The sequence below is a fragment of the Choloepus didactylus genome, chromosome 2 (assembly GCF_015220235.1).
Source record: "Choloepus didactylus isolate mChoDid1 chromosome 2, mChoDid1.pri, whole genome shotgun sequence".
In the NCBI taxonomy this organism is placed as follows: Eukaryota; Metazoa; Chordata; class Mammalia; order Pilosa; family Megalonychidae; genus Choloepus; species Choloepus didactylus.
In genome coordinates this window covers 30,323,147-30,351,075 of record NC_051308.1, presented here as the reverse complement: position 1 = coordinate 30,351,075, position 27,929 = coordinate 30,323,147, and the positions used below count along the sequence as shown (strand labels likewise).

Below are 27,929 nucleotides of genomic sequence, written 5' to 3'. Positions count from 1 at the left end.
CAGCATCATGCAATGCATCGAAGGCCTGGCTGGAGTCTCAGTCTCTCCCCAGGTGCTGCTGCCAGCAGCCTGCAGCTCCCTCCAGCACCTCATCTGACTGTGGTTCAAATCCCAAGAGAGACGGAGAGGGTGAGCATGGAGCTTTGCAAGCACAGTTGAAAATGAAGGGATATTTATGCAAAGCGACTCTGCCCTTCTAATTCATAGCACTGAGGATGTCTCATTCCCTCTCTGACTCGTGTTAGTGACAGCTGGTAGACTGACAGCCCTGAGAACCAGGTGCCCACTGCTGCCCCCAAGGCTTGGCAATACTGGAGTCAGAATGAAGCCTGACACCAAGTCAATGATTTAAAAAAAAAAAGGCTATCTCCACTGAGTAACACATTGTTCAGAATATTCTCTAGGGATGAGTGGCCCCTCCCATCCTGTCCCCAACTCCTAGAAAGGGAAAACTGCAGAATCAGCTAAAGCTTTTCAAACACACTGCCACTTTGAGAGCCTCTGAATTCAGCTGATATCTTCCAGTGATATCCAAATGCCCTCGTTTTAATCCACATTTTAATGCCTTTTGAGCAGAACTGCAAAATGACAGAAAATTAGAGAAAATCATCCTCTAACAGATTATAATACATCGATAATAACACACAATGCATACAGGAAGTGCATGGACATAAGCTGTGTGAGGAGCACAGCTCTCATTCCAAGGATGAATGAAATATCCTGGTTAATTCCTAGTCATTCTCGCCTGCTGTCTCCACAATTTCTCAATGAGAGTCGACCGTTGTCTAAATGCCTGGTGTCCATCCTGCTAGTGTGGAGAATGGGTGTGTGACTGGGAGGAGAGTGGCTGCAGGGCCACAACACATATTGGGTTCTGTCACTTGGCTGGGATCTAGGCCTTTGTAAACCAATTAAAAGTATTGCCACATCCCTGCTCTTTGCTAGAAGGAGCCCAGTGTCCAGCAGTGGTCACTGTGCAGCCGGCCCTCTGGGCACTGCATGAGCCATACCGCAGACACAGCATGAATTAAGGCAGGAGGCTTGCAGCTGACACACAGGCATTAAATCTATCTATAAGCTAATATACCCAGGTTATTAGCAAATAAAAGGATCACATACTCCAAAGAGAAAGTTTTACAAAGTCAAATTAAAACTACTAAGTCTTTTATTAACTCAGCTTCCTTTAAAGATATATATTGATTTATAAGAATTGATTAAAAGAAGGAAAGAAACAGACTAAGGGATAGAAGGGATCTTAGTCCTAGGATAATCCCTTATTTTTTGCAAATAGTAAGCATGAGATCCAAAAGAGGGTGACTCCCTGCTGTGGCATGTGGCATACATAAGTGTGAGTAAAACCAGACCTCCCGTCCCGCCCCCAATCCCTCGCCCCAGTCTGCCCCCCCAACCCCCTCTTCAGCTAAACAGAGTCCCATCAGCTCTGCACCTCAGGGACCCCCTGCCCTTCCTCACCTGTCACTCTCCTGACGGGCCCTGACAGGACCCAGATAGTGCTGCTGGCTGCCACTCTTCCCTTCAACCCGGTGAGTGTTTATTGGCGTATCCAGGATAAAGACATTCCTTCCATCCCAAGCTTAAGCATTATTCTTTTCTGGAAATCACAGGTTCTTAGAGCCCAATAAACCCTATTTTACCAATGAAAATATTACCTTCCTAAAAATATAGATGCCCATTTTTTTTCATTTTTCTAATGTCTTAAGCCACTGGAAAAGATATTTAATAGGAAAAAAAAAGAACTAAAACATCAACAGTCACCTTAAGAGAAAAGACATTACAGGCTAGAATCCTTCAGAGTGGATACTATAAAACAGTGGTTCTCAACTCTTTGGGGATCCTGAGATCCCTCTGAGATCCTGATGAGGCTGAATCCTGCCGTGACTGGCATACGGGAGCATTCAGTGAACGGAACTGTCAGAGTCATTAGAACAATGAGAAGTTTTCTCAGCACACAATACCAGGAGAGCAGGATTCATGGATCCCAGATCAAGCACCCCTGCTGCATCATCTGCAAATGTTGACTCCTAGAACTATCTCATAGCCAAAGTTGCAAGGAGGGGAGAGACCAAAACGCAAGGGAGGAAAACAAACAAGAAAGGGGAAACAGCCCAAGCAACTAATGAGATAACCAAACAGGATAATGAAGCTTGCTTACATTTATTCTGCATGCTCCAGGAATCTAAAATGATACCACTATAATCGAGGAAGGATTTTTGATAGGCTTTGTGATGACATCCCTCAAAACTGCTCAATTTGCCATAGGGCATGAGAGGGAGAAAACAAAGGGAGAAATTTTAATGGTCCAAAGACAGAATTTAATCAGAGATAGAATTATCATGAAGCTTAAGCTTGAGGGCCCCTTATTTACCCAGGTCCCTTCCAGGGCCCTAGGAGGCTCCCTAGCAAGGTGTGTACGTGGTCAAATGCATTCTTTTTTCTAAAGACAGCCCCCAAATTCTACAAGATTTCAGGTCTCACAGGTATGTCCCTGGTCCTAACATTATTGTGACCACATTGTTTGTTTGCTTGCTTGCTTCTTCAGACTGTAAGAACTGGGCAAAGAAGAGACAGAAAGGAAGAAAACAGAGGGAAATTGTAAGAGATAAGTCATGAAGATTGCGTGATGGATGTGAAGGCAAGGAGAAGGATTCTCACTAACCACTTGGCCTGTTGACACCTGAGACTTGATCTGCAAAAGGAGGGACTGAACCAGAATCCAGCCCAAAGATGGGCTTGACATTACCTTCCAGTTGTATGATATTACCTAATTGTTGATCAATATATGGATTTTTCAAATTATGGGTATAATTCTTAGGGGCAGAGTAATGCCTTCTAAATCACATAAACCAAAGGACCATCCTGAACTAGTTTCTGTGAGCAATATGGGCCCCAGATTCCCAGCCACTCTCCATGTCCTCTAGCTGCCTCTCTTCGTGCCAAGCCCACAACCAAAGCCTCGGTATGTAGTGGGACTTTGCTTGGTCTCTTTGTAAAAGTCAACATTTCTGAGCACTCTGAGGCCACAGAAATTGAAAAAGAAAATGGCCCAGAACCTGTGCTTGGCCGCTTTGGAATAAATCCGACAGCGGTTAGAATTTGAGTCTCTAGGCTGAGGACAGGCCAGCTACCTGGGTGGGAAGAAAGAAAGGCCACTTCACGGAATTTGTGAGGCGCTGAACAAGTTTACCACTGTCCAAAAATGTTGTTTCTTGGCTAAGTAACCCTAAATAACCCACCTACTAAATCATGTTAATGATATTTCTGTGGGAATACTCTAACAGCGTGTTTTCTTTCTAAACAGAACACCTCTGGTTAAGTCGGGAGATTAAACTATCGCTACCTGATGACTTTTTTTTTTACTTTTGGAAAAAAACAAGTTTACCGCAAATGTTCTAAATGTGTACCTTGAAAAGAACACACCTTTCGGTTAGGGAAATCATGCTCACTCAAATCCTGTTAGCTATTTCTCTTCTATATTGTGACATGGGCACTCTTCTGGGGTAGGGGTGGGGGGGCAGAAGGGATATGTCTTCCTGTCTATCTCTGTATCAAATTCGTTTTGCAATGTTCTTTGTTTTAATTTTCACAATTTTCTCCCTCTTTGAAACCAAAAGCCAAGTGAAACACAGCTCTCTTTGAAAGCCTTGTTTACTCCCATTTAACAATAAGCAGCAACAGGGACAGTGATTTCCAAGTAGCCCTCAGAGTGGGATGTAACGGTCAAGTCTCCAACAGCAATTCTGGTTGGAAAATCTCCACCACAATCCAGATCCAACTGTTAGCACTACACCAGCACACAGAAAACTATTCAAATATTGGTTGGATTGAATTGGTGCTCCTACTAGAAGAATCAGAAGGTTGGTTGAAATGGACACTTCAGCTTGTCTTTATGAATTCCTGGGCTGAAGGCAAAAAGGGATTCATAGCAATGGGCTTGATTTGTAACCTCATGTTAACAAATGGGCCTGTTCTTAGTGAAAATGATACTGACCCTCTACTGGGCTTCAGATTCTCCCTGCAAAATTGGAATGACTTCCAGTAAAACTCATGGTTTTGCCCTTAGAAAAGACTTCTATCAAGTATTTTAAAACATAAATGCTTTAGAAACCTATACATACCATGGATGTATCTATAAAGTTCAGAGATGTATAAATTTGCAAATGAATGTGATTAACTTATATAGTTCTGATTTGTAAGAAATTAAACCTTGCAGTCTTCCTTAGCTACATAATTGTCTCAATCAAACATTTTGTTATTTGATCAACAGAATATATAGGAGAATCTGGCCTTTTTCTCAGCCTTCCTTATATTTTTATTAAACATCTATTATGATTCAGCCCTGTGCTAGGTAATGTGGATTCAAAGGTAAATGATGAAATCGTCCCATTGCATCATAAGTAGAAACATATATAAACAATCTAAATACCACAGATAGCAGGTTGAACGATATGAAACTGCCACTTTTGGGTAGATCAAAATAGCGCATATTGGCAATTTCATAAAAGGTTCATGCAGTGGATTCAATTGTGTTGCACCAGTTTGGACATGTTCTTGGTCTTGGTGTGCATTCTGGTGGGTGTGGACCCATTGTAAATAAGATCTCTTCCAGATGTTACTTAAGATAAGATGTGGCCCAACTCTATCAGGTTGCGCTTTAATCTGGATTACTGGGGTCCTTTACAAGCAGAGTGAAAGTCAGGTGGAGAGAGAAGCTACAGGGAGAGAATCCATGTGGGAGCAGCCAGAAACTGGAAGGCAATGAAACTGGGAAGACAAAGGAGAAGATACTGCCATGTGCATTGCCATTTGACAGAAAAGCCAAGGACCAAGGATTACTGGCAGCTAGCCCTGGGCCACCACAGTATTTGGGGAGAAAACATTGCCTTGCTGATGCCTCCATTTTCTCCTAAGCGTCAAAACCATGAGTCCATAAATTCCTGGTTCAATTTAATACATGTAAAAGGTGCTGTGAGTACAAAGATGAAGAAACGATTAATTCTACCTTGGGTGAGTGTGTGAGGAGGGAGGTTATAGATTTCAATTTTCTTTAGGAACATGGTATCTCAGGTCCCCTTCTTGGATTCACCAGCCTGAAACATCACAGCCATGATGTGCCTGGGTGACAGCTGTGTTTAATGCCTGCCCTGTGGTCTAGCATAGATGTCTCAGGAGCTACTACTGCACACTACTACGCAGTGCCCCAAAGTAGGAGACATCTCAAGTGAAGGAGGATATACAAGTGACCTCAGGTTCCTCACCACAGCTTGGGCACTAAGCTAAGGAGAAATGATAAAAGGGGAAAAAGAATAAATCTCAACCAAACACGCTCAGTTTCATTTTATTATCCACAGCCTCTGCAATCTTGCAGTACAGAGAACTTCTCTCTCTGCAGAGACTTCCCCAGTCCCATGCAGAGGAATCTTCTATGATTTGTTAATTTTGTATGAAACACTATAACTGTTTATAGTTTCCACTGAAATAATTCTTTTCCCCCCAGCTAGTATAAATGAAAGTTATATAAAAAGAGGAGTCTCTGTCATGAAGATCCTACACCCTAAACAATATATTCTTATTTTATTTTATTTTACCAACAACTCTGTCTACCATTAAGGGTCTATCCTACATCTGAAAATGTACTTCCTGCTCAGCCCCCACTGTGCAGACCCCACACACTTCACTGCTACTTCCCTTCACCCACATCAGCTGGGAAACTCCTTGAGGGCTGAGAGTAGCAACTTAGTAACTGAATGAATAAATGGATGGATGCATTAATTAACAAACTGATGATTGCATTAACAGCTGGTAACTTTTAGAGTCATTCTGAACTAACAAATAATAAGCATCCTTCTCAGGCTGATTGAAGGACACTATGTTTCACAGAACCTTCCCCAGAAATCCAATCCAACATGCATATTTGCAGTTCAGTGAAAGATACTGCTCGGTCTTGCCATCAAGAGCAACCTTTATCAAAAGGTTGATCTTGATTTTGGTCAATGAATATCTTGCAACTTTTCTAAGCTTGTTCGCAATTTAGTTACAAAGGCATTTAAAATTATGACCTTTATCTATGACAACATTCTTTTTCCCATATTCCAAAAATACAGTAATTGTATAAAGTTTCAGGAGCCATAACCTCTCTGAACCACATTTATAAAATGCATACAAGAAAATCCATCCTTCTGATGGATTATTGGGAGGATCAAATGAGGTAATGCCTGAAAAAGAGCTTTGTAAAAGCTTAAAGCATAAAAAATGTAAGAGAGATAGATACACACACACACCCCTACATACTCATACATTTATACGACAGACATTAATACATGAGATAGAGAGCAAGATAATATATAAGCGATATAAAATAAATGCATTTTAGTCTGTACAACAGAGTAAGAGATTGAACTGGTATACTGACAGCACAAACTTAGTATGTATCACCTCTTTGATCCTAAGTATCAAGTATCACTATGATTGTCCCCATCTTGTAGATATGGTGAGGAGAAATCAAGTGACTTGCCCAGGGCCACCCAAATATGATACTAATAAAAGACTTCAGATCAAATTGCAGAAATTTTGACCCAAAAGCTAGAGCTGTTTTTCTTCTAGACTATACTGCCACCTAATTGACAAGGTTAAAAATACCCATATTTATTACACTGGGACTACAAAAGCAACCCATCATCCATCAGTGGGTCCTTGGTTACCTGAGGATAATCTGGCCTCAGAAAAGCAAGAGGGATTTGAAAATGTTTCTGATCCTGTATCTTTTTGTCATTCTAGGCATCTCTAATAATTGTAAACCACCACCACCAAAGCAACAAAAACTCAGTTTATTTCTGAGTGCACCTAACAAATGGGTTAAACATCAGATACCATATGCATTCTCTACTCTGTCCAACATAATGTTGACATTAGTAAGCAGTTTCTTCCATCATCTAATGATACTATTCAGTTCCTTCAAGTGCAAAAGTAAAATTGTGTGCTTGACCTGACTCTGATAGGACATGTGTTTTGAGTTGTTTTATTCCTGGATTTGTCTCAAGAGGGAGGTGAGATCTAAACTTACTCTCTCGGTTACTTGCACAGTTAGAGGTGAAGTCCAAGGTAATGCTAACTCTCATGCAAATCAAATCCATGGCCCTGGCCACCATAGTCAGGGTTTCTGTGTTGGATGTCTGAGCTAACTGGCACGGACTATCCTTTTGAGGTCTCTCTTTTAGGGCACAAGCTAATTGTGGTTAAATTCAGCAGTATCTCAAAAAGGAAATAAAGACAACTTGGCTGTTATTTTCTATTCCCCTAATGGTCTTTATTTACATATACTTTTTCCTCTTCCAAAGCTTCAGTTTTCCTAAGTGCAACAGATAAAATTCTTTACTGACATTCATACATTTACATGGTAGGAGATAATAGCGCAGCCGCACTAGAACTATAAAGGTTTTTGCTGATTTTCCTCAGAGACATAAAATTCTTGATATATGCCAACAGTTAGGTTTTGTTACCTTACTCAAGAACATCTTAACCAAGAGGTAAATCTACCAACAATGTTCTAATTGATAACAGACACAACAAGATGGTGAAATGAAGAGGAGTCTCTTCATGTACATATCCTCATGAAAAATTTTCAACTCAAGGGGAAAGAAACTTAGTGAATATTTCTTTGTTGATATAAACAATGAAGGGAAAAAAATACTGGGGTTCAAAAAGGTGGTAGAGGGATTTTAAAGGAAATAGCTCTGGACCAGGATCAGAAGGCCTGGGTTCTAGCCTGCCTCTGCCCCTAAGAACTAATCGTGGGGCGATGGGTATGTTCCCTTACTCCTCGGAGCCTCCAGTCTCTCATCAGGAACAAGTAAGAATAACAATAGCTTCTTGGTTTACCTCACAGGTACCATCAAAATAGTCAAACAAATAATAATGCATAAAAGCACTCTGTGAGCAGTAACACCCTAAATAAATTTAAGTTATGGTAATTTCTCAAAACCCAATGGCATTTCATTATTACAAAATGTTTTTATAAATTGGCAAGAACAATTTTTTTTTCTAAAAGGAATGCTAATAGTAGACAAAATTATAACACTGAACCTGTCTTCTCATGCTCCCAAATTATTCCCATTTTAGGGATCCACACCTAAACTGCCAACAGGAAAATATCATAGATTCATAAATCTGATACTCAAAATGCTTCCATTCACATATTCTCAAAGCCACAGTGCAGCATTTTCACATACAATCTTTCTTTCCATAAACCTACTTTTATAATGAAGCAGAAACCCCACAAGAAATGAGTCACAATGTTAAAGTTATTCACACACAAAAAAATGTCACTAAAAATGACCAAGAACTCTAATCAGGGTACATCCAGTACTTTGTGGATACATTTTTCCAAGAAGGATGGAGATTGTGTGAGACACAATCAAGAAGACAAAGATCAAAGATCATTAAACATTATATAATCCAGATATAGGGAAAAAAACTATCAGTGTTTTCTTTTGCTTAAAAAAAACAAAACAGAACACTTAGCATAGTAATTATTTTCCCAAGCATGAAAGACGTAATAATGAAGTAACCTCAACAGCAATTTTTTAAAATCACTTTATGCCAAATCACTTTCACGGCTGTTTGTCAAGCCTGGCACACGGCCAGTGCCAGAAAACTTTGTGAGGAATGCTGAGCAAGAAATGGACAGCACAATGCCACATCATCACCCACTCTTCAGCAGGCTGTTATTTATACTAAACGATGACAGCTGTGAAAAGTCTCAACATCGCAAAGTCCGGCAGACGAATGCATAAGGATGGAGGTTCAAGGAGTCTGAGCAAATAAAGGAATTGGATCTGGAGAGGTTACATAGTTTTTGGGATATTTGTTCAGCTTGTGTTTTGCTTTCTGTTGCTTACACCCTCAGAGTTGTAACTTAAAGGAGAAGAATAGCCATGGCCATACTGAGTTTCACTTACTTGGGTCTACCTCCTCAATAGCTCAGTAGTTACATCAAAGTCAAATCCCTAGGCATCAAAAAAAAGTTTTGCCAGTTTCTCATCCTAGCTAAGGGCTCTTGCGATCTACAGAGCCAACCCCTAGCTTTTCCTCCTGCTGAATATTAACTCTCTCATCTTCTTCTCTACTCACTAGCCTAATATCTCTGGATGTAGGTTTTCTCTCTCATCAAGAATAGCTTGGTATGCCAGATCTTCTAACTCCATACCATTCAAATGTAAAGCTTTATCCTCCACTTGAATCTCCTAATACTTTGGAATGCATTTTTCCTATAAAGGAAGTACTGTAGACTCAGTTTTGTACATCTCCAACTCTTTCTTCCAGTGCCTGACAGTTCATGAATCTTGGATTTTCCTGTAAGCTGAAGATGCTTCTAACTGGGAGAGAAAAATATCTAACAGTTTAAATAAATCCCCAAAAGGACCATATCAAAATATTCCCTAATGCTTTCTCTCTATTTATAAGTTTCCTTTTTCTAGGAGTAAAATGCAATTGCATGTTTTCCTTGTGCCGTCCTGGTTCAAGCTGATCTCACAGTTGTAGAATGTTCCTTGTTATTGAGAAACCCTTTACCCTTTACCTTGTTTTGTTAGATCTTGTCTTACTAGCCTATGTTGACCTAATCTGGTCACTTTTAAAGTTTTAAACTCAGGGATGACAGACAGACAACAAGCAGGGGAATTAAGTTATGTATAGTTTTACAGAGTTAAGTGTATAGTTTATCAGAATTACCTTTTACCCTGGAATATTAATGTGAATGCCAGAGTATCCCAAACTAGTCCTGAATTAGCCCTATGACCTAGGAGTCATGGTGAAGTCCCCTCTGTGGAAAGCCAGCATCTGGAAATCACCACAGCCCTCAGCACTGGTCTATAATCTGCACATCAAGAGCCAGGCAAATACTGTGGGCAAGAAGAATGGAGTTCTGTCAAGTTGTGTAATTCCCAGTGAGAAGAGAGCCCCCTGGAGAAGCAACAGGAGTGTCTGGCAAAGCTCTGACGGATACTTACGGTGGTGCTGGCAGAATTCTCCCTTTCTAGCGTCGTTCTCATCCGGCTGAAGGTAACTGGAATTCACACCTGTATTTGCCAGCTATTTGTTGTATTGCTTTTCCCCCCAACCAATGACAAGTATTGATGTTGATTAATTGATTTTTTCCCCTACAGGGCCCTGGCTTTTGTGTGGATAAACAGTTGCTGATTTGGCCCAAAGTTAAATCTTAATTACTTAGGGATCTTCTAGATCTCTTTTCAGAGTCCCCAGTCCTCACTACAGGAGTAATTTGAACTAAGAAGTGAAAAAAAACAGATTAACCTCATCTCCATTTCTAAATGAGTCTCCCTCTGGGGAGAGACCTGGCCCTAGTCTAACCTGGAAATCAGGTGGAGTGCAACCTGTAATCTTAATCTGTTAAATTCAGCTTGTTTAAAAGTGTTAAACTCCCATGCCTGCTCCCTGTTCTTCAGGATCATTGAAGACAGAAAGACAAAATCTGGTGGCTATTCGACTTTAACAAAGTTTCCTGTTTTAGTCCTTAACTCTACTCTTCAGAAAATCTTCTAGTTGCTGGCAAGGAAGGTAAAGCTGGAGGCACTGACCTGCGTGCTTCTGCCCTCACTCCTTCCCCTTAGCAGGCCCTCACCAGACCCCAAGACTCAGCACCAGAGGCCAGAAGAGCCCAAGGAAAGTGATCAGAAATGCACAGAGTCCGCCTCAGGTATGTGGTCCCACTCTTGAAGCCAAATCCAGTGGGCTGCCAAGCCTGAGGCCCACAGGAGTGCTGTGCTTTTCACTGTCCCTGAGCCACCAGCTCAGAGCTTTCCACATTTTCCTCATGCCTCCTCCTCTCCCTCTTCCTCCTCATTCCAAATAAAAGCACAGGCCCAATTCAGTTTCATCTCCAGAGTGGTTTTAAGATGATTGGTCTGCTTTTCTCAACACTGCCCAAAACAAACGGCCTCCCTTCCAGCTCTGTCCTCAAGCTTAGAATAAACAGATCAATCAGTCCTGAAGGACAGCCACAACCCTGCGAAAACCCATGGACTGTGCCTGTTGGGCGAGAAAAATGTAAGGAATATGAGGCCTTGTCTATATTATTATTTATTAGAATTTAGAATTTTCTAGAGCTGGAAGGGACCCTGGTTTAATTCTTCCTTCTACAGATAAGAAAATTAAGACCTAGACTTTAAGATCTTTCAGTAAAACAGAATTGAATACAGCATGTCCATTGTTAAGCCGGTCTCTAGATTTATTTTCTTCTTGTTGAACAGCAAAGCACAGAGCAACATGGCAGCAAAATTCCAGTCAGGGAGTACAGAAAATCCAAATGGGCTTTGAAATGTTGAAATCATATATCACCGCATGTAACAGACCCAATATGCACTCTCAACTAAAGCATCCATCAGCAGGCAGCAGGAGCCTCTCCACCAGAGGGCTGGACCACGTGGCAAGCACACAACTCTTAAAGGAGACTGGAGGAGATGTATCCAGGAACAGTGGAATGCAAGTCACCAAGCTTCCCTGAAGGTGATAATAGGGGACCCTGAGCTATTTTCATCTGTTGAAAAGTCCCAGGAAAACCCCACTTTTATTCATACCTACGCATTATGTCTTTATTGGCAAGCATATCAAATCAGTGCAAGAAACTGGCCGACCAAGCCAATCAAAAACACAGCTGAGTGGTTATAAGGATCTTGATTTTTATAAGCAGGAAGATGGACAAATGAATTATTTGATAAATGTAGGTGTAGGAAATAGTTTAAAACTGTTTTTTTGAAGTGGATTCCATTAGGGAAAAAATAATAAAAGGGGTTGATGATAGCTAAAAAAAAATCTGGAAATCACTTAGCTGGATGTTTACCTTGGGAAAAGAGATGGGAGAATTTTTCTATTGAGCCAAAATTAATTGCATCTGGGGAATAATTTTCTTAAACAAAAAGAAGCCAGGGAACCAAAATGTACCACTCTCAGTCTCAGCAATTTTTTTCACAGTGCAATCACACAATAGCCTGGTCTAGTCATGTGACACTACACTGCATAGTCTACATCATGTTCTGAGCACTTATTTTGATTGGAACTCTGTTTAAATTTGCGGAATTAATGACATACATTATAATGGGGATCTATTTTATAGTCAAACAATTCATGTACATTATAACATTTTACCATTATTAATGCTTTATCACATGAATTTAAATGTTGCCAAAGAAATAGAAAATGATTTAATATTAAAATATAGAACATTTCTACCACTTTTAAGGAAGGGCGGTGGTATATGAGACAATTGTCAAATTGAGGATCTGTACAAGTGAGCATTGACATCAAAAGCAAGAGAAAAAGTGGTCAAAGCCTATAGCTCAAAGATAACCTTCATGATTATCGCTTAAAACACGACCAGTGGAGAAGAGCGTGAGACCCAAGAGATTTGTCTCACCCTGATGAAGCTATAACCTTGACAGGCTGGTTTAGTCATCCATACATCCATTCATTTGCTTATTTAACAAACATTTTTTCAATTGCTTCCATGTACCAGCTGTACCCTGCGCTGAGTGTAAGCTCTTAAGGGCAAGTGTGTGGTTCCTGGCCCCAAGGAGCTTGCCATCTAATTGGATTAGTAAACAATACAATGATCCAATAGCTGATAAAGGTAAATAGAGCACAAAGGAAAGATTTAACCCAGTCAGGAAAGGCCTACCCTAAAGAAAGTGGTATTTAAACTGAGACCTGAATAAAGAGTGGAAGTGGGTGGGGAGGAAATTACTTCCCTGCGAGGGAACAGGTTGCTAAAGGCCAGGAGGTAAGAGAGAGTATGCCGGTTTGGGAGAATTGGAAGGAGGTCCACACACCCAAATTACAGTATTGGGGGGAGAGATGGGCAGTTGTGGGAAAGTTTTCAGGGGCAATTAGCAATCATGATGGGCCTTATAAATCATGGTAAGAAATTATAACTGTTTCCTCAGGACAAGGGAATCATTGAAGGTTTTAATCAGGAAAATAGTATCTGTAAAAAAGAAACTGCAATCCTGAACTATAGTGCACAGACATTTAGGAAAGGTTTTACGGTATACATCAATAGGTAAATTACCTATCGAATACTTGGATGTTCCTCTAAAGCAATTTAAAGTGGTATGATGTTTTCCTTGGGATATGTAACATGGGTATTTACCCAAAGGGGAGCCTGCTCTACAAAACGGTCCTTTTTTGTAACTCGGAAGACACTGCTAGTGCTTACCAGTATTTCTGGTTCTTCTCCCCTTCCTGGACACAGAAGAAAAGGCTTCACAGCCCCTTTGCAGTTGGTCAGGGCCCTATAACTGGTCCTGGCCAATGGGCTGTGACTGGCAGTGAAGGCTGTCACTTCTGTCTGGGTTGATGCCAGTAACAGCCAATGTGCAAGTTTTCAGTCCCCCTCCCTCATGTACCCTGAAACCTCATGCTAGGATAAAGGGGTCACCAGATCAAAGCTTCTTGGAAACATGGAGGACAACTGCCCTGGAAAGTCACCTGGACCCAGAGTGGATTTTGCATAAGCAAGAAATATATATTTTTGGTGGTAAACTATTGACATTTTCATGTTACCACAACTCAATCTAGCTTATCCTGAATGATGCAGATGGAGTGCACTATTAGTTGATCTTACCTTGAACTCTATTATCTTGTAAATATCTTACAGCAATTTTGTATTATCATCACTATTATTATTATGAGGCAGCCTGGTAGGGTGGAAAGCGTGCTGAGCTAGCTGCCAAAAGAACTGGGTTCTAGTCTTGTCTTTGCAACCCATCAGCCATATGAACTTGGGCAAATCAGTCTCTCTGAGGCTCACTGTCTTCTATTAAAAAGGGGGAAACATCACTGGCAACCACCTCCTACCTTAAGAGCTGAGGTAAAGTTTAAAATAGAAAGGGGATATATAAGCAAAAATGTTATGCAAGGTACTACTAGAATCATCATTTTCCTACAACTACTAATAACAGTGTTCTGGGAAAGAGGGAGAGCAATGAATTAGAATTAGAATTTGTTTCATCTCCACCCCCTCAAAAAAAAAAAAAACAGGCAAAAGACTTCTGTATTTATGTAGATTAAAAATCTCATTTTGTTGCTCAAATAATTTCAGGTTTTTTGAAAGCTCATGTGAAAGTTGATTATCACATGCAGGCTCAGATAATTTCCCCAGAGAGCTAAACAAATTAAAATATATTTTTTAACTCCAACAAGCTGACACGCGCCATCAGTTGCATTCATCGTACAAGTTCCATCATGTAGTTTTAATCAGAAGCTGGGTATCTAAGCAATATTTACCTGGCAGGAAGGGTGGTGGCAGAAGGTGGCTGGTGACAGGACAGAAGTGGTTCATCAGGATCCTCCAATTCTAGTGCCCATTATTACCAGACAGCCATCTCCATACTGTAGGTAGACCTGGTAGTATAGCCAGAGGCTGTTTATTGGTTGAAGCACATTTCTAATAAGTTGTCTTTCTTGGTGACCCCACACCTCTAACCCAGGAGGCCCTCAATCTGATATATCCATAACCTCACCCAATCCCGCTTGACTGGTTCTGAGTTAGGGGGTGATTCACAGATATAGCAGGCCAGGTTTACTCCCCCAAAGAGCAGACTGAAAACTGTTCAACAGGAGGAGTAGATGATATAAGGGAACCAGACTAAGCTTCTGTAACAGCTGTAAGCACAGACCTGTGCATCTACGGTGAGTAAGAATTACCCTCCAGACCCAACACAGGCCACCTTCCCAAGACGCTTGCATGGAGTCTTGCCCCACAGGTTCCATATACTCTTTCTGTGTGAGGTTAGGTTCAAGTGAAGCTGGTAATTTGGAAGGCAATATCAGGTGATTAGAACTCCTCCCAAAGAAGGAAAAGCAAGTCTAGCTTCTCTCTCCCCATTTTGCTTCAAGAACTCCCAAGTGTTCTTTATTCCCATTTCTTTTCCCCTTCTTCAGCTTCACACAGATATTTAGACAGAGCTCTCAAAAGAAATTCCTGATAAACAGAGGGAACTGGAGAGGTAATGAGGAGTAGTGAGGAAAACACAGAATTTAGTATCATGCAACTTAGGTTTCAATCTCTGCTCTGATACTTAAGAGCTACAAATGAGATCAAGAGAGTGCTTTATAAATTGCGAGTGGCTATGGGAACATCAGCAGTTGTTGTGACTGCTTTTCATTTGCAGCTGCCCTGCAATACACCTTTCCACAGAGCCAGTCCTTGGTGCCTTCCCATGCACACAACGGCTCCTGCAGGTGTCTTCCTCCCCAGGAGTTCTCTGGCCATCATCTCCAGGTTGCTGCCAATACCCCTCCAAACACACATCACTGAAACAGCCTTTGCTGCACACATGTGCATTGCTTCCTTCCCTCCAGGGAAAGTAGCCTTAGCACCCAAAGTAGAAGGCAACAACTGATTATCTTCCATAGGGAGCCCTCCCCTATTTTCACTCCTAACAGTAATTGGAAGATCAGCTTTATTCAAATTAGGGCCCTGGAAACATTACATCATTTCCCAGCTCTGTGACCTCAGATAGGTTACCTGACCTCCGGATGCATCGATTTCTCAGGACTATTGTTATGAGGCCTAAGCAAGCTATTATGTAAAGTGCCTAGAAGTGTGTCACGGATGTTATTACTGGCATTGTTATTATTATAAGGATACTTAAGGTTCACGGGCAAGAGAGTACCAAATCCCCTCGCCATGCAATGATACCAGTTAGAAAGCCTTGGAAGCCAAAGATTTACCTCTTCAAATACAAAATACTTGTACAACTAGGACCTAAGGCCCATACTTTCTTTCCTTGCATAGCAAAAGTCACTGGCAGCATTATTAGCACTAATAACCCTTGGCATTCCAGGCATTCCTGATGCACATTAACCCATCTGTCCCCCAGCCGTGCTCCCCACAAGTTGCACAAATGCTCCAGAGCATGGAGCACACTGGCTAGAACGTTCTCGTCAGTCCCCCTGCCCACGCCATCAAGGATGAGGACCACATCCTGGGGTAAAAGTCTCTCAGGCATCCACGCTAGAAATAGCAATTCCTCCCTGGGCAATGAGTTTGCTTTTATCTTAAGGGCCCTGAGTGATGTCACTGATCACTTTACCTTCTTTCACTGTCTATGAGAAGCTCATGACCAATGTGGGCCACTTGTAGCCAGAGCTTCTCGTCAATGCTATGTTCCCGTGCTGATCTTGCCTTAGATTTGAACCTATTATTCTAATCTTCGTTTCCTCATCTAGTCAGTCCTTTTCTTGCTTTACTGCATGTATCTTAAAAAGACACCTCAAATTCATCCTTGAATGAAGCAGAGAATTTATGAAAATAAGGGGTATGTATACACACACACACATATGTTATTTAGTCTTCCTTGCTCCAGGATCTTGCATGTTGTCATTTTTCCAAATACTGCTATCGAGCTGGATTGATCAGAATTTTGATAAGTCTCTCAAAACCTGCTATATCAAAAATATCCTCGGTGTCACCAAACTTTTGTATCTCAAATACAAGACCACCTCACAGTCTTTCTCATTCTTCTTTCCCAAAATTCCAGGAATGTGGTGCCAGAGTGTTACTTTGTAACTAACCTTAGTATCTGTACTCGTCCCTTCCCCAGAGGCTGATTTAAACTGACTCAGGAAAAACTCCCAACTTAATAGTCTTGAAGGTGGGCTCTGAATAACGGACATGAGGCAGATTGACAGTTTTGAAATAGAAAATTATCTCAAGAATTACGACTGACATGAAAGTTGGACTGTAAGATTAACCAGTTAAAGATTCCTGGAAGGAGATAATGGTTACTTCCGAGAAGGGAGAAGAGAAAGGAGATTTGGGAGCAGAAGGATAAATTCAACTAACTAACTGTATCTGAAATGTTTTTCATTTAAAGAAAAAAGGATACAAAGCAAATATGGCAAAAAGTAAAAACAACAAAAACAGCATTTGTTAAATATGAGTGGTGGGTTTGTTTGTTATTTCATTCTCTGTTCATTTCTGTATGTTTGAAACTTTTTAAATAAAATAAATATCTTTTACTGAATTATGTTTTTAAACAAAGACTCCTAGAGAAAATGAGCTTTTTAAACTGAATTTGAATAGATATCAGGGGCTTATCACCCAGGACAAGAAGTCTCTGGGGCCCATTCATTAACAGAGGAACAAAGCAGAACACTAATTTATTTACCAGATCACAATTCCTCCTTGCTGAAATGGATGTAAGTGTTTTCACAGAGCTTCTGGCATCCTATTCCCTCTCTGTCATGGTCCCACACATGAGACAGTTTTGTTTACAACTATGAAATGCTGCCAATCTCTTCGAAGACAACTGTACCCAGAAAAAGTGCATTACCTCATCTGACAAACTAATATAGATGATAAGGAATCTCAATAGTGCCGCCAAAAGTTAACTGACACTAATTTGAACAGTTACCAGGGTTACAGATAATAATACCCTGTGCAGTTTTAAGAGTTTCCAAAAATGTCTTTATACATTTGATCTTGCATTGTTCTTGAAAGACCCTTGTGAAAATGGGTAGGTAAAGAGAGTGTCATATCTGTGATCACATCTAATAATTTCTCAATCCATTCATTCTATCAAGTGATAAAAATTTATCATGTACCAGTTGGATAAGAGGTGCTCTGGGAGGCTAACATGAGTAACCACACTCCCTGGCCTTAAAGCGCTCTCAATCAGATGGAAACAGTAGGACAAACACAGAAATAAATACAACCACAAGGCACACTATGCTAAGGACTATAAGAGAGGGATGAAGGGAGTACCTATCTGGTGGGAGGAGACACATCCGGTTTTATGAATTATGGCATCTGAATAATATGTAGGATTTACAAATGTATAGATGAGAGGAAAAAGTATTCTACGCAAATAAAAACCCTTAAAAGCCAAGCCATGAAGTTGGACTTTATTTGGAAGGCAATGGATAAATTTTAGAGTACAGATAGATACACATCTATGATACATTTTTTACTACATTTTAAAAAGTTTTATTGAGATACAATTTACATACTATACAAGTCACCCAAAGTGTATAGCTCAATATTTTTTATTCTATTCTCAGGGTTGTACAATCATCGTCAGTTTTTAGAACATTTTTGCCCCCCTCCCCAATAAAGAACTCTTGTGCCATTAGCTGTCACTCTTCATTTCCCCTCCCTCAGCCCAGCCCTAGGCAACCACTAATCTACAGTCTGTCTCTATATCTTTGTCTACTCTGGACATTTCATATAACTAGAATATGCAATACGTGCTTCTCTGTATCTGGCTTCTTTCACTTAACAACATGTTTCCAAGTTGCATCTGTATTATACCATGTATCAGCTGTATGCATATTCCATTTCATTTATCAGTTCATCAGTTGATAGGCATTTGGGTTGTTTACACTTTTGGCTATTACGAATACTAATGTTACATTCACGTATATTTTTGTACAAGTTTTTGCATGGATTTATATTCTCATTTCTCTTGGGCATACACCTAGATGTAGAATTGCTGGGACATATGGTAACTATATGTTTAAATGTTTGAGGAACTGCCAGACTGTTTTCCAAAGCAGCTGCACCATTTTACATTCCCACCAACTGTGTATGAGCATTCCAATTTCTTCATGTCCTTGTCAACATTTCTTATCGCCCACTTTTTTTATTATAGTCATCCTAGTAGGTGCGAAATGGTATCTCATTGTGATTTTGATTCGCATTTCCCTAATGACTAATGATGCTGAGCATTTTCATTTGCATTTTAGCCATTTGTATATTTTCTTTGAAAAAACATCTTTTCAAATCTCTTGCCCATTTTTAATTGGGTTGTTTGTCTTTTTATTAATGAGCTGTAAGTATTCTTTATCTATTCTGGATACAACTCCCTTATCAGACAAATGATATGATTCACCTCCATTATCCCTATATTTCTGGTGCTAGATACCATGCAGCATATTCACATTGTAATGTAGCCTCTGACCCTGGATGAGCTGGTACAGCGGGCAGAGGAAGCCATTTCTACACCAGGACCCTAGCAGTAATTTAACTAAACACAGATGTGACTGAGATCCACATAAATATAACCCACAAAACCAAAACTAAATGCTTTGCCAGCTCAACTTCTGGTTAATAGGGTTTCGAAATGCCCTTAGCTACTCTACCACCACCTGATCGGAGGGAAAGCGTGAAAGGGGAGATGTGGAATGTAAAGAGGAGTGGTCTGAACTGACTGCAGTTAAAGATCTTACCTTGGAAAATCTGCCAAAAACATATGACCATGTGAGCACAAGGGAGGGTCCCACACACCTTAGAAAAGGCCTGTGTAAGTGACATGCCCTAAAGCTTAAACTTCATCAACGTCACAGTAAATCCACTCCAGGCACATATTAAGACGCAACCACAAAAGCACAGGGAGATGACTACATTTAAGGGGCAGAAAGAATAAATAAAATCAACAAAAAAGGATATGGGTAGAATAAGATTTAGAAAGCACAATGTCCCAGAATAATGATAGCTAATATTTACTGAGTAATTCCATGTCAGCAGTTTCGAAGTGTTTCACAAACATCACTTGATTTAGGCCTCATAATAACCCTATGAGGGAATGCCAAAGAAGGAAAAAATTTTCAGAATGAAAATACAGTCAACAGTCTCAGATGCTGTAAAAAAGTAAAAAATGATAAGAGTTCCCAAACCGCTTAGGAGTTGGCGATTATATTTGGTAACCAGAAAGTTGTTGACTTCACTGGATTGTGCTGTGTCAGGACAGTATTCGGAAGTTAAGACCAAATGCAAAAGATTAAAGAGCGAGCTAGTCATGTGGTGGAGGATGTGGCAAAGCATAGATCTTTCTTTCAAGAAGTTAGCTAATTAATCATATGTGTTTGTAAACCAAGCGTTATTCACCTGGGACCATGACTAGAGATCTAGAACACTGAGAGTATGGACTTAAGAGATTATCCAGAAGAACAAAAAAGGTAAAATGCAAGGTAAAAGTTCAGAGCCAAAATTAAATGAATGTTTCCCACCAATTCCTAATACAGTCAACTTCCCTGTTATAAACATAACTTTAAAAAGCAAGGCTCAGGGGACTCAGGCAAGATGGCAGCATAGAGAGGAGTGGAAGCTAAGTAGTCCCCCTGGAACAACTACAAAAAACCAGAAACAACTAGTAAATAATCCAGAATAACTGCGGGGGGACAAACGAGACCACCCACTCATCATACACCAACCTGAATTGGGAGGAATGCCCGAGAACACAGCATAAAATCAGTAAGTAAAACCTGCGGATACAAGTCGTGAGACCCCCTCCCCCATAGCCCAAGCTGCAAAGCCTCGTGGTGCCAGAGAGAAGCTCTCTCCCAGCAAGCGAATACAGCTCAGCTGAGCTCCAACTGGGGTTTTAAGTAGCGAGTGTGAACTGCTCACTACAGGTACGCATCCCCAAAAAACAGACAGAGGCTTTGGGTGACGACTGACCTGGGAGAGCCGGAGGGTCGCCATGGACTGGGTCTGAAGGGGACTATCTGTTTCTTTTCTGGCTCAGTGGAGAAAGCCCCAGTCATTTTCAGTTTCTAGGGCTGTGACTCGGGGAAGGGTGGAGACAGCACAAGCAGAGAGCGAGACCATTGAAATGCTAATGACCTCCACCTGGGGGGTCTGTCTTCTCTAGGAGGAAAGGGGTGGGGCCCTTTCCATTCAGAACCAGACCCCAGAGCCTGGGGGAACACGGCCATACCTCCTCACACCAGTCAAGAATTATAGGCTAACAGGCGTCACCTGCTGGGCAGAAAAGCACAGTGACCTGAGGCATCAAAGGGTGGAGCAGTTTTCTAAGACACACCCACAGGGAAACCAGATACTGAATATTTCTTCCCTCTGGGACCTGAGCCTGTTCTGGTCTGGGAAAACCTGATTTGGATAACCAAGGAAACCATGCCTAGACAACAGAAAATTACAACCTACACTAAGAAAAACAAAGTTATGGCCCAGTCAAAGGAACAAAAGTACACTTCAACTGAGATACAGGAATTTAAACAACTAATGCTAAATCAATTCAAAAAGTTTAGAGAAGATATTGCAAAAGAGATAGAGGCTGTAAAGGAAGCACTGGACATGTATACGGCAGAAATCAAAAGTTCAAAAAAACTACTAGTAGAATCTATGGAAATGAAAGGCACAACACAAGAGATGAAAGACACAATGGAAACATACAACAGCAGATCTCAAGAGGCAGAAGAAAACACTCAGGAACTGGAGAACAAAACACCTGAAAGCCTACACGCAACGAAGCAGATGGAGAAAAGAATGAAAAAATATGAGCAACGTCTCCGGGAACTCAAGGATGAAACAAAGTACAATAATGTACGTATCATTGGTGTCCCAGAAGGAGAAGAGAAGGGAAAGGGGGCAGAAGCAATAATAGAGGAAATAATTAATGAAAATTTCCCATCTCTTATGAAAGACATAAAATTACAGATCCAAGAAGCGCAGCGTACTCCAAACAGAAGAGATATGAATGGGCCTACGCCAAGACACTTAATAATCAGATTATCAAATGTCAAAGACAAAGAGAGAATCCTGAAAGCAGCAAGAGAAAAGCGATCCATTACATACAAAGGAAGCTTAATAAGACTATGTGTGGATCTCTCAGCAGAAACCATGGAGGCAAGAAGGAAGTGGTGTGATATATTTAAGATACTGAAAGAGAAAAACCGCCAACCAAGAATCCTGTATCCAGCAAAGCTGTCCTTCAAATATGAGGGAGATATTGTCAAAATATTTTCTGACAAACAGACAATGAGAGACTTTGTGAACAAGACACCTGCCCTACAGGAAATACTGAAGGGAGCACTACAGGGTGATAGAAGACAGGAGTGCGTGGTTTGGAACTCAATTTTGGGAGATGGTAGCACAACAATGTAAGTACACTGAACAAAGGTAACTATGAATACGGTTGAGAGAGGAAGGTGGGGAGCATGTGAGATACCACAAGAAAGGAGGAAAGATAAAGACTGGGACTGTGTAACTTGGTGGAATCTAGAGTATTCAACAATTGTGATAAAATGTACAAATATGTTCTTTTACGAGGGAGAACAAGCAAATGTCAACCTTGCAAGGTGTTAAAAATGGGGAGGCATTGGGGGAGGGATGTAATCAGCATAAACTTGAGACTGTAACTAATAAAAAAAAAAAAAAGCAAGGCTCAAGATGGTTTGCCTTTGGACTAATTAACTGTCAGCTCTTTTATGCATTTTAGTTTGAATATCACATTTAACACAATTAGTACCTTGCATATTGAGCTACTATGAAATAAGTGTTGATTGATCGACTGAAAGAATGTTCATACTTATGTTAACAGCTTTCTAGATGAAATAAAAACCTGTCAATAAAAACTCTAAAATAAAATAAAATAAATGAGTCTTGCAGGATCAGGGGATGTTTTATTTTATTTACACTTGGATTTGACTTTAAACTGATGAAGAATCAGATGCAGCAAATTCCTGGAGAGAGCAAGAGAGAAAGGATACCCAGAACCAAAGAGGGGAAGTGTGAAGAAGGGAAGGAATACTTCTTCCTAAGAGTCAGTGAAGGCAAATATTTCTGATGATTTGGGAGTTGAACCTAAAATGGTACCAACTTCATTTTGTATCATAGGTCAGACATACTTTCCTAAATGAAAATATCCTCTTGATTCTCCAATCACAAGACAATTCACAGAAGCTTTTGCCATCAACTATTGAGCCTTTTCCTGGTCTTGTTTAGCAATCTGGAGAGAGGAGAACAAAGACACTTTGATATCTATGGTCCTCCATGCTTAGAATCATCTCCAGAGGAAATATATCAAAATTTAGCTCTCTGCTATCACAAAAGAATGAGACTGCAATTCATCGGAAATCCCATGAGACTTATTTGTTATTACTGCTTTTCTTTTCTCCTAAAGATAGTGCAAATTTTGCCCCCTGAGTATGTAGCTGGTTTACACTCCTAGAACTGAAATGCTTTTTTATTTTTCTTTAGTGTAAGGTGATCTGTTACTCTGTGAACTTTTCCCTGGGAGCTTCATTTGAAGCAGTGAAGATTGCAGAGTTGGAAAACTTTCCGACAAAGTCATTAAGTTGAGAAGCAGTGCATTTGCTCTATGGTGAAGACTGTACCTGTGTGAGTGTCTTCACAGTCTCAAACTTACTTCCCGTTTTACGTGTTGTCACACAGCCTAACGGGATGTCATTGCATACTATAAAGAGGCAGCAATAATTCTGCACACCTTAGGACTTGCTGAAGGGGATGTGGCTAGAGTGCATTTTTATTTTTTATTTTTTATTTTTATTTTATCAGTGTTTGCTCTAAAAGAGAAATTTTCATTAGTTTTGGTTTTGGGGGGATTCCACATTTCCTTCACAAAACACTTAGTTAATGTAAGAAATCACTACTCTCAGGTAGTCTTCAGATGTGCAAGCAATAATTACCCAGATACAAACAATTAATAAATACAAATTAATTTTGCTAATATTGTATAAATAAATCTTGTAAGTTAATGTATTGAGTTCAATGTCAGGGCTGGAAAGGATCTTCAAGATCATTTAGTCCAACAATTCTTTTTACAGATAAGGAAATTCAGGCCCAAAGAGGTAAAGAAACTTTCTCAACATCACTGAACATGTTAGAAGCAGAACTGAGAAACAGAAGCCAGGTCTCCTGGTTTATTCAATGTTTTTCTTAGACACCACTTAAATGACTATTCCTCATTTCTATCACCACATACTTCCTCTTGCCCTGGAAGAAATAACCACAATTCCCTGACATACTGGGAAAATTCTTAATGTTTGTTATTGCTTCAACAATACATAAAAGAGGTGGAGAGTGGAGTGAAGAGCAGTTACCTTCTTTGCTGCTGAATTTATGGAACCACTACTGGGCCGGTTTGGATGTGTTATATCCCCCAAAACACCATGTTCTTTAAAGCAATCTTGTGGGGGCAGGTGTATTAGTGTTGATTAGGTTGGAATCTTTGGATTAGGTTGTTCCCATGGAGACGTGAACCACCCAACCATGGGTAATACTTTGATTAGATTATTTCCATGGAAGTGTGGCCCCGCTCATTCAGCGTGGGTCTTGGTTTAATCATAGGAGTCCTATATAAAAAGCTCGGACAGAAGGAGCTCGCTGCTGCGGCTTAGAGAGACACATTTTGAAGATGCCCATTGAAAGCTGAGGCTGACATTTTGGAGAATGCCATTTTGAAACACAACGTGGGAGCAAGCAGGTGCCTGCCACGTGCCTTCCCAGCTAACAAAGGTTTTCCAGTCACCATGGGCCATCCTTCAGTGGAAGTACCCTATTGTTGATGCCGAAGCTTGGACACTTTTATGACCTTAAGACTATAACTTTGTAACCAAATAAACCACTTTATAAAAGCCAATCCATTTTTGTTATTCTGCACAACGGCAGCATTAGCAAACTGGAACAGATATATATCGAATCAATACCACGTTCAATTTATGGTTAGATAAAACTGGAAGCTTTCACATGACTCAATTCATTTGGACATGTCTGAGGATACTACAACTATCATATTTTAGAAATAATTATGAAAGACGTCCTTCACTCCGTTTACCACATCACCAACTTGCTCTCTTTAAACCTAAAGAGCTGCCCCCAACCATGATGGCATTACAGGAAATTTATGTTAGATTTTCCTGACTACTACTGATAATGACATGCTGACAGACAGAATCTTGTTGCTATGATTACACTTTAACAAAGAGGACTTCAATTGTGAAATAGCAAATGGATTGATGTGGTATATGAAGCACAAATTCTAGAATATGACGGAAAATGATTGCTTAAAGATGTGCTCATATAAGTCACAATAACAGATTAAACAAAATTCCTCATTTCTGATAAACAATAAAAAGGCACAGTTTATTGATATTGCTATTCCATTTGATTAAAAGTTCCTAGAGTACTTGCAGAAAACATGGAAATGGGATAGAGCAACTAAAACAAAAGTGAATACTGAGAACATAAGAAAGAGAAACAACAACTGGGCTGATTCTACTAAGTATCCTACGGTGCTAAGGATGCACTTTCATACTCCTCAGTAACTGTTTAATAATCTGGACATTTATGGTAAATAATCACGTACCAGAAGACTGAGAGCTTGACCAGGGATTTCTTTTGGAGACACTCTCCAGCTTTGTGGTTCACCAACAGGCGGTTCAGCTTTGACCCAGATTAACTGAAGCAGTAAAACTTTGAAATAATAATAGCAGTACAGTGTTTCCTGTCTTATGAACAGCTTTCTGATGCAGGTTTCAGAGAATAAAGTCTAACTGACATGTGAAAAAGTACTGACAAGATACAGGACATGTGTCAGGAAGACCTGAACTCCAACCCAACTCCTAGAACCCTACTCAGTCCAACCCCCAGAGTTAGCCAGGCAGCCACTTTTCTGCACTGCCTGGTAGTTCAGTTATAAACATGCATCTGAAGAGAATCCAGGAATATCTCTCAAGCTGCCCTGACCCCAAAGGAATGTACAATAGGAAATGAAAGTTGGACAGAAAATCAATTCCAACAGGAAACAGGATGATTCCTGCTCAAGCTCAGTTCCAAGATATATCACTTTAATAACCCAGAGCAACGCGGCCAGGGAGCCACAGCCTCAGCTCTTGCGTACTCCAGGACATGGGGAGAAGGGAGTGGTCTAGAGAAATGACAGCCATGTAGAGAGACCACAGGAAGGCATCACAGGTCATTTTCACTTTAATGAGATTTTAATTTACTTGTGTCTCTATCAATGAAAGAATGGCAATTTTTTTAAGAACTTGAACTAAAGACATTAAAAGTCTTGTTTTAAAGTAAGAGTAAAAGAAATGAAGGGCTGCTATGTCTGAAATCTAGATACAAATGAACTTTCGTTGAACAAATCAGTATATTGTAATTCCCCACAGGAATAAACCTGCATTTTCAGAGGTTCCACTCAACAATTAGTTTCTGAGTTCCTATTATGTCAAACATTGGACAAATGCCAGAAATCTAAAGACAAGTAAAATATACTCACTCTTCTAGCCATACCAGGATTTCTGTATTTTTTACCAAAAATACTGTATTTTTTGATACTAAGATACTGTATTTTTTACCAAAAATTATTAGATACTGTATTCTTTACCAAAAATTATTAGAAGTCTCCAAAAGTTCTATAATATCTGATATACTTTCCTTGCTGGGACAGCGGGAGCCCAGTACAAGAGGCCAAAGCAGACATTCTTGAGCACCAGTCACTTATCTCAGTGTCTCTCTCGCATACTGCTTCATCTCTGACTCTCTTTACCAGCCTATTAAAACGAGTCAAGTGCAAACCCAAATCATAAGAGTTACTACAGAGCAAAGCTTATGAAAATATTTTGTGAGGTCCAAAAGGTCACTATGACTTATTTAATAAAAGACAACAGTGGCCTGGTGAGTAGCTCAAAATGGTGGAAAATGCTGAAATTATTTATACTAAATTAGATTTTCTTTTCCAGTAAGTATAATAGATAGTGGAGAGAATTCTGGCTGTAGACCCAGAGAATATAATCTCCAGATCCAGCTCTACTCATTGTTATTTGGGCAACCTTGGAAATGCCACTTAACTTCTCTGTGCTTCAGTTCCCTTGTATGAACTGGGGATTTTCAAACCTGCTGAACTCCTTCTCAAGACAGTGGTAAGGATTGAAATGGATTATTTATGTGAAAAGTGTTTAAAAAATTCTAAAATATTTGGCAAATATTAATTTGTATTATAACCTTCCTAATGATGTTTTCTTATGTTATATATAAAATGATTTTGTCCTTCCTATGCAAATACTATCTGATGATGGAAGGTCAGTATAAGGAGAGGCCTGCATGGGATCAGAACTTGTCCTCATAACCCATAAAGCAGGTGGTCCAAACTTGGGAAAAATAAATCCAGAATGGAATATAAATACAAAACAAAAGCCATTCAGATGCTCAGACCTGGTTGGAAAAAGAATTTTATTTTATCTGCTAGACTCTGGGAAAGCAAATAGGTGCCAGGTCTGCAGGTAGTAGAGGCTGGCACTGATGCAAAAATAAGGAAAAGAGGAAAAACAATGCAGCTGTTCACACCAAGCTCTGGGAATGAGGGTTAAGCTAAAAGGCAGGCAGAGAAGCAAGGAGCTGGGTTAGGAACACAAACAGGTTTAGTAATCAATCCAAAATCACAGTTGTGAAAACCACATAAAATGCCATCTGGCCTCCTGGATCGTGTGGAACATTAAGCAAAGGCAGCCTTCCAATACACGTGTTCTCATTTCTCTGAGAACAGCTCTTCTCATTACCCAATCAACTGTGAAAGAGTTACCCAGATCCCGGTCCAGTTTTTCCACCCTCACCAGAATTGCTCTGAACACCAGTGAAACAGCTCACGTATCGCGGGAAGACTGTTCGTCCCTGGCACTGTCTGGATTCTGAAACCAGTTGGTGACATGTGGGGTCTCTTCTGCTTTCCAAAGACTGTTTGCTATGCCACCATTTCTATCTTCCCCTGGCCTTAAAAGTGTTCTAAGTAAAGCTTACAATATTCCAGGAACTAATTTTTATATAATATAAGCTTACTCAGAGGTAAATTTTGCCTATCAGTTGGAACATTGTGTTATTCTTCCACTCATCCACAAGTGCATATGCAATGTGCCACCAGGATGCACTGTTGCTCAGCCTCTAAGCTCTAACCTCCATAAGGGCAAGACCCATGTCCTAAATTTGACACCCTTTCCCATGCCCATCAGCCAGCACAGTGCCTGGTACAGGGCAGGCACTTGAGAATGCTTGATGAATGAATAAGTAAAACTTGAGTACAAAAACTTCTTCTGAAGGCAGAGACTAATTCTTTGCTCTAACTCAAATTAAG

The 27,929-nt window shown here is 40.2% G+C and overlaps 1 protein-coding gene across 5 annotated transcripts in view; it reads right to left on the bottom strand.

Annotated features, from left to right (window-relative positions):
- KIF26B (kinesin family member 26B) overlaps positions 1-27,929 on the bottom strand; it is a 534,059-nt gene that overhangs the window by 376,307 nt on the left and 129,823 nt on the right. The window contains exon 1 of one of the 5 annotated variants that reach the window (XM_037822529.1): positions 14,317-14,382. The exons of the other annotated variants lie outside the window; for them this stretch is intronic. The gene's annotated coding sequence lies outside the window, so the exon portion shown is untranslated. Of the gene's footprint in view, positions 1-14,316; positions 14,383-27,929 lie in introns of those variants that run through there. 5 annotated transcript variants of the gene reach the window in all.